The 7,009-nt window shown below is 43.7% G+C and overlaps 1 long non-coding RNA gene and 1 other non-coding gene across 2 annotated transcripts; one reads left to right on the top strand and one right to left on the bottom strand.

Moving 5' to 3' along the window:
- Positions 1 to 3,077: 3,077 nt before the first annotated feature.
- trnat-ugu (transfer RNA threonine (anticodon UGU)) lies at positions 3,078 to 3,149 on the top strand. The gene has a single exon. It is a non-coding gene; the product is annotated as a tRNA-Thr (tRNA).
- A 2,472-nt stretch (positions 3,150 to 5,621) lies between these two features.
- LOC115384559 (uncharacterized) lies at positions 5,622 to 6,654 on the bottom strand. The gene is made up of 2 exons (XR_003930902.1): positions 6,270 to 6,654; positions 5,622 to 6,160 (listed from the first exon to the last, which is right to left on the bottom strand). It is a non-coding gene; the product is annotated as an uncharacterized LOC115384559 (long non-coding RNA).
- Positions 6,655 to 7,009: the final 355 nt, after the last annotated feature.

The following is a 7,009-nucleotide window of genomic DNA, read 5'->3' as shown; positions in this document are numbered from 1 at the left end:
TCAGACCTCACTCAGTTCCCCGCAGTAAAACCAACTCTTCCATCTCTCCTCCGCTGCTCTCACCTCCATCTTTGCAGAGCGGCAGCAGAACTTGTTGTGAGGCTGCAGAGGAGGGGACGGGGGACGGGGGGGACAGGGGGGACGGGGGGACGGGGGACAGGGGGGACAGGGGGGACAGGGGGGCCCATCACCCACATCCAGCCCTCATCAACACGCCCTGCGATCAGCTCCAAACACTCAGTCATTCCCATCAACATGAATCTCTACACTTCCACCGCACCTTGTCTTTATTATTATTTTTTTATTGACTGAGTGCACGAAACAGTCAGACCGTGAAATACGGTATTGTTTGCACGTGTGCAGCAGTCCGTGTGACTTTATCTGCGTTTGAACCGTCGGACAGTAGAAGTGATCCGTGCGCGTCTACTACATAGAACACGGTACAGACCAGCGCGTCGTGGTGCGTTCAAGGACAGCTCAGGCGCTTTTTATCTGTAGTGTTTATTTGCTGAAGTACAACTGTCACGACTTTTTGGGCCAGGGGTTTTTTTTTTTCCCTTTGGATTGCCATTAATCGTTCAGGTGGGATTGGGGTTATCATTTGGTTCAAAGAAAAGAAATAGGAGAGAAAATTAATTTTCCTGTCAATGACACTTTTTTTTGTTTCAGTGCAGTCCAGGTGAATAATGAGGATAAGATTCTTCATTTGAAGCTTGAAGATGTTACAAATGTCTCATTGTGGCCCTCAAAGTTTTCATTAATTTAAGAGAACATGGGCCTGGCCTTCCCTTGAGCATCTCAACTTTCAAGTGTTGGATGGTTCAAATTCCTCATTTCTAGTGTTTTCTGATGTTAAACTGCCCCACCTCAGGTAAAGACTTTTTTTTTTACATTGAATTGGTGATTTGTGTGTGTGTGTGTGTATGTGTGGTGTGTGTGTGTGTGGTGGTGTGTGTGTGTGTGTGTGTGTGTGTGTGTGTGTTGATTAGAAGTTCAGAAATGATGTAGTTAATCGTGATTAATTGTGTCCAGAGTTGTGACGAATTAGAAAAATAATTCAACCATCAATTCAAATGAGAAAAACGAAATGGAGAATTTGGTGCAGTTTTGCTGAAAACAATTTTATTTGAGTTTTTGCAGAATTAAAAGCATCCTGGGCAGTGATTCATGCATCAGTGGGCTGGTGGTTAACATCTCAGGGTGTCACCATTCATCAGTTCAGCCTGGATTCTGTGTGTTAACTGAATACGCTGTGTTCTAAATAGTATTGTAATGATGATAAAATTTAAACTCCATTGATTTTTTTTTTCTTACATTTTTAAAGGACATACGTGAGGTAGAGTATCACTAATAACCCTCCTTTGGTCAAAGATGCTTCTGTAGCAGTAAAGACTGGAAACAGTTTAAACTTGTGTACTGTAAACAGAAGTGTTTGGAAGCACAGTGTCACACATAGAATTTAGAATTCTGAAAGTGTGTGATGTGGTGTTTCCATTTAAAATTCTGTGTTTCACTGCGTCAAAGCAGAAGCGAGCAGGTTGTGAACTAAATGAAGCCTCGGATTACTGGATGAACCGCTTCAAGATGAATGAAATATTGTTTTTGTTATTTTAATAGTACTTTATTTCTAAAGTCTGGAGAGATTTGGAGAGGCCATCAGTTAACAGGCAGCAGCCAAAGGTTGGAAAACTCTTCTGTAGGCCTTGGAAAAAAATTCAAAAATGTTTCTCCAGAATCCAACCAAAACGGGACAAAACCAATAATGCTGTGACATCCTGTCCTCCGACGCTCCATCTGTCACATCGTGGAGAAACTGCAGCGTAACCCTCATGTCTGGGCCTTCAAAGCCTCAGAAGCAGAATTCTTATTGTCATGGTTTCAAAACTCTCCATTTCTGAATGCAAATAGTGCTTCATCTGCAAGTAAACAAAAAGAAGGACAATTTAGTTTTTTTTAGCTGATTAAATGATACAGATATTCTGTCTATGTAAAGATGATGGATGCAAAGCGAGCCCTTCTTCCTCCAGAGCTCATCGGACCGGTCCTGCTGGGATGGGAGACATGAAAGATTAAAGAGACTGCTGTCCAGAGGTCCACAGCTTGACGAACCGTTGGTTTGGGAATCTATGAAGTGTTTTAAAGTGAAATCCAGACCTTGTTTTCTCTCATTCACCCTGGGAAAAAGGATTTACCACAGCGCTACACTTCACATGCAGCCATGGAGGTGTCCCAGCTCCAGTGTTGGAAGCCCAATATTCAGACTTCAATACTGGTATTTCCTTTAAAACCTTGTGATTAGTCATTTGATAGGGGCATAAAATCGCCCTTTTGACCAGTTATTGTGCAAGCAGGTCATAAACCAAAATTCCCAAATTTTCCTGAAATATTTCCAATCAGTCTTTGGTGGAATCACTACTAAAACAAACTTTTAATCTGCTCTTTTATTTCCTATTATTTATAGAAAATGAAGCACATACATACGCTTTAAGTTTATTATTCATTATTATTACATTTTTTTTCAATTCAATTTCTGTTATTTCTTATTTACTTTTCAGAAGAACAGCCAAAGCACCGGAGTTGTACCTGAAACGCACCACGACGCCTTGTCGGCTTTACCGTAATAACCCATGTAGACACGCGGTCTGTTTTACAGCGTGGACGGCGCTCTACTGCAGTGACAGCTGAGCGGGGCGGTCACCTGCTGCCCCCTGGTGGAAAAACATGGCACTGAACTTCTGAAAAAGAAAGCAGAAATAAATGCAAATTTTTTTTATTAAAAAAAGACAAACGCACAAATAAATCAAGCACACAAAATTCCGAAAGAAAATGCAGTAATACATCTGAGTGTGTAAACGTGATAATAATGCTGTGAGACTTTACACCAGAGAAACCCTGTGGTTTCATCAACCCGCCAGAACGGGCTGACCGGTCAACATGGCGGCGGACGCGGTCAACCGTGAAGTTGTCGTTTAAAAAGAGCGATTTGTTTGTTGAAGCTTTGAAACTGCGATGGCACTTCGAACGACTCGAGCAAGGTGAGTTACGTGTTCGAAATGACGTCAGTGTTGTTCAGCACAGGCTCCATAGCTCAGGGGTTAGAGCACGGTCTTGTAAACCAGGGGTCGCGAGTTCAAATCTCGCTGGGGCCTGGCAGCTTCTTTTCCTCCCGACGGGCCCTGAAGTTTCACATGATGGCAGCGAGACGCAGAGGAAAGGTTTATTACAGGGACAATGTTTTCAACAGCGCAATGTGCGTGACCGTGACCGCAACCGACGAAAAGGTACTGCTTTTATTATTTTAAGTGCATTATTGTAATACAGTAATAATATAGTAATATATAGTAATGTAGTAATAGTAATAATGATACATTATTATAATTTTTCTGAATGCAGTCATCTGAAAATACCCACGTTCCCCATTCACAAGGCTCTCCTCCGGAAACGTATGATTAACGTCTGGGGCCCTCAAACACACTCTGCTGTTAGAAAACCATTGTGATGTGAATATGGTTTAAATGATTCACTGAACAATACATCACTTGAAAGCAGTTCATTAACAATACTTAATCTGAATGAGGTAAATCATTATTTGAAGTTAAAAATAAAAAAAGTTCATCAGGGGGGAAACAAACTGAAAAGATAAACTTTAAAAGGGGAAAAAAAAATCAGTTATGATATTGAATCTAACAGTCAACACAGAAAATGGACATGTATGAGAATCAGAATAGACTGTTAATGACATTGTGTTTATTCTAGATCTCCTTCAAGCTGTTGGATGAAATCATTTTGCTGCAAAACAAATAAATGTTTAACAAATCTGCTATAAGCATGATACCTTTTCCATGATGCCTTTAAAGATTTCTGGTAATTAATGGGGTTGTAAATATTTCCTGTTTATAAGGTGTTGGATGGGTGGATGTGAAAGAGTGAATAAAAACACCTGCTGGTCAACACGCTGACTTCAACACAGACGGCTCCCCCTGGCGGACCATGCAGGCCACTGCAGCAACAATCACTGCACGTCTCTACAGAGACGGAAAGCTAATGGCCAAAGCTTGTTAGAGCTGTCTGACTGTTCTCAGAGCTGTCTGACTGTTCTCAGAGCTGTCCTGACTGTTCTCAGAGCTGTCTGACTGTTCTCAGAGCTGTCGACTGTACTCAGAGCTGTCTGACTGTTCTCAGAGCTGTCTGACTGTACTCAGAGCTGTCTGACTGTACTCAGAGCTGTCTGACTGTACTCAGAGCTGTCTGACTGTACTCAGAGCTGTCTGGCTGTACTCAGAGCTGTCTGGCTGTCTCAGAGCCTGTCTGACTGTACTCAGAGCTGTCTGACTGTTCTCAGAGCTGTCTGGCTGTTCTCAGAGCTGTCTGACTGTACTCAGAGCTGTCTGACTGTTCTCAGAGCTGTCTGGCTGTACTCAGAGCTGTCTGACTGTTCTCAGAGCTGTCTGTTAACTGAAGGAGAACACTGAGGACTGAAGGAGGATGTAGAAGACAACGCATCGTATTTTGGCTGTCCATGGTAACAGTGGAAACAAGGCAGCCCCAACATCCTGCTCATTGTATTTATGGTTTTTGTTCCCAAAACCAAATGTTTTCTAGGAGTGCGAATCAGTAGTTCCACCCACATGGTCCAGTGAAAAGGAGAAATTCAGGGACGGTTTCAGACGGAGAGTAGAACATGGTTGAAACATGAGCAGCAACCTTTACTGAACCCGGTCTGACCTTCTGAGATGAGGGATGGCAGGAAGTCGCATGGGCGTGTGCCACAGCAGTCATCATACAGCTAACGCTGCAGTTCAAACAAGGAAGCAAACAATTCATAGAACTCTTGTGGAAATCTGTCAGACCCTAGGCTTTTTCTAGAAATAATCATTTAACAGCCACGCCCTCCTCCTGAGAAAGAGCTAATCTCGCCTCGTTTGGATGTAGGTATATTTAATGTGTCCAGGAAGTTCTCCATTGAGGAGCTGTGAACCTGAACATTCAGTAACTATGAGAGATCCATGGTAATTTCACTTTAACTTTGGTTACTTGTTGTTTGGCTCTGATCCCTTTTTAACTGGTTTGTCAGTAGCTTTCCTGATTTGTCATGAATAAAGAACCTGCTCTTGTATTCTAGGAATATGGATTCAGCTGAATGGGAGTTTGAAGGCTGTATTTTCTTTTAAGGATGAGTCATTCTTCAAGGAGATCTGGGTTTTTAGCTTCCATGAGTTGCTGATGGGCTTTGGGTAGGTGGGTGGGGGCGTTGCTTGGTAGTTTTGTTCCCGCTGGCCCTGGCTGGAATGCCACCGCACCCTGCTGGTCTGACCTGGACCTGGTTTAGCAGCTGAGGCTCCGGTGGGGAGGGACGGCCGCTCTCCGTCCACTCCACCGGGTCCAGCGACTTTAGCCGTTAGCTTAGCATTATTTTCACTCAAGCAGGAGCAGGGAACCGGAAACCAAATGATTATTTTCAAAGTGTGTTTTTAATTTGTGATGAAGTCGTGTTAAAAACAGATTTCTGTTTTCAGACAATAAAAGTTTGGGTTCTATTCTCTAAAAAGTGACAGAACCACATTTCAGTGTTGGACATTTTGAAGACAACATTGAAAACAGCACCAAGCAGTGGCAGCGAACACTTTTAAACGTCTATTTAGACACAACAGAACAAAAAGAATAAAAATACATGATGATACACAGAAAAGGCTTTTCTTACAGTGCAGGTAATAAATACATCCGAGCTGAAGAGGGTTTGTTTCTGTACTGAAATGAACAGACGGGCATCAGTTTCTGCTGTTTCTCCTCAGTTTGGTTACCAGAACCTTCAAAAACACCAGTCGTCGTGTCCGACAGCCTCCCGCTCCCAGCCTCAGGTTTCCATGGAGACCCCTCCCTCCCGTCCACAGATGGCCGACCGCTCTCTCAGGTGATGCAGTGAAGCTTTTCCACCAGCTGGGGGCACCAGGCGAGCGACGGTTCAGTCGTTTTGTCTTCATCTGGCTTCGTCAGCCGTCGGCTGTGACGTCACTGTGTTTGTGGGCTGGGCGGTTTGGGAACGGCGCCCCGGACGACCTGGAGGACGGCGTTGCAGGGCTGCAGGGGGTCGTACTCGGCGAAGACGTGGCACACGTTCTCCATGCCGGCCTCCGTACCTTTAGCCACGAAGCCAAACATCCTGCCGGCACAACGACGGGGAAAACATGCTGAATGCTGCTCAGAATAACCCGAGGACGGCAGAAGTTCCTCCCACAGCCCCGAGACGTGGAGCGTGGCGTGGAGCTTACCTCGCAGAGAAAGTGCAACCTTTCATCCACCTGAGTGAAGAAAAACAAAGATCGTGACTTTCTGCTCATTTTCCTTTCCTCCATTTCTCCATTCATGCTGATTTTGGGTGAAACTGAATTGTGTCCATTACAGGTCACTTTGTCAGTGAAGAGCGTTAGCCCTGAAAAAAAATTCAATATGGCAGCCATTTTTCAAGATGGCTGCCATTTGGGAGTCTCTTTTGTGTTCTGAAGCATTAGTGCAAATTGTGATGCAAGCTTGAAATTTGACAAGAAAGCTCCTTATACATCATTTTGTAGGAAAGACGGACGAGCCAAGAAAAAAACTTCAATTTGGCGATGTATTCAAGATGGCCGCCGTATGGGCCTCTGTCTGTCGTTTTGCTCAAAAACCAAAGAGCAAAATATGATACAAGATTGAAGTTTGGCTTGAAGGTTTCTTACAGTAGGCAGCAAAACAGTAAAAAAAAAAAAAACCAGACAAGCAGCTGTGAAAGGTCTGTCTGATGGGTTCCCTCTGAGTTTTAAGCCTTTATAGACTCTTGTGACGTATGAAGATCAGATAAATAGAAACTGAAAAATAGCAATTTTTTAACAAATTGGAAGAGCTTTTTGTCCATGTTTTAAGACGGACTTTAAAAAGGTTGCGGAGCCCCAATGTGATGAGATGCAGGCGTTCGGGGTGCAGATCTCCTGGTGGGGAGCCCGGAGGTGTCAGGAGGGATTCCTCGAGACAAAAA

The sequence above is a fragment of the Salarias fasciatus genome, unplaced genomic scaffold (genome assembly GCF_902148845.1).
Source record: "Salarias fasciatus unplaced genomic scaffold, fSalaFa1.1, whole genome shotgun sequence".
Classification (NCBI taxonomy): Eukaryota; Metazoa; Chordata; class Actinopteri; order Blenniiformes; family Blenniidae; genus Salarias; species Salarias fasciatus.
The sequence above is the reverse complement of the archived record's forward strand: the minus strand, read 5'-3'. Positions and strand labels throughout refer to the sequence as shown.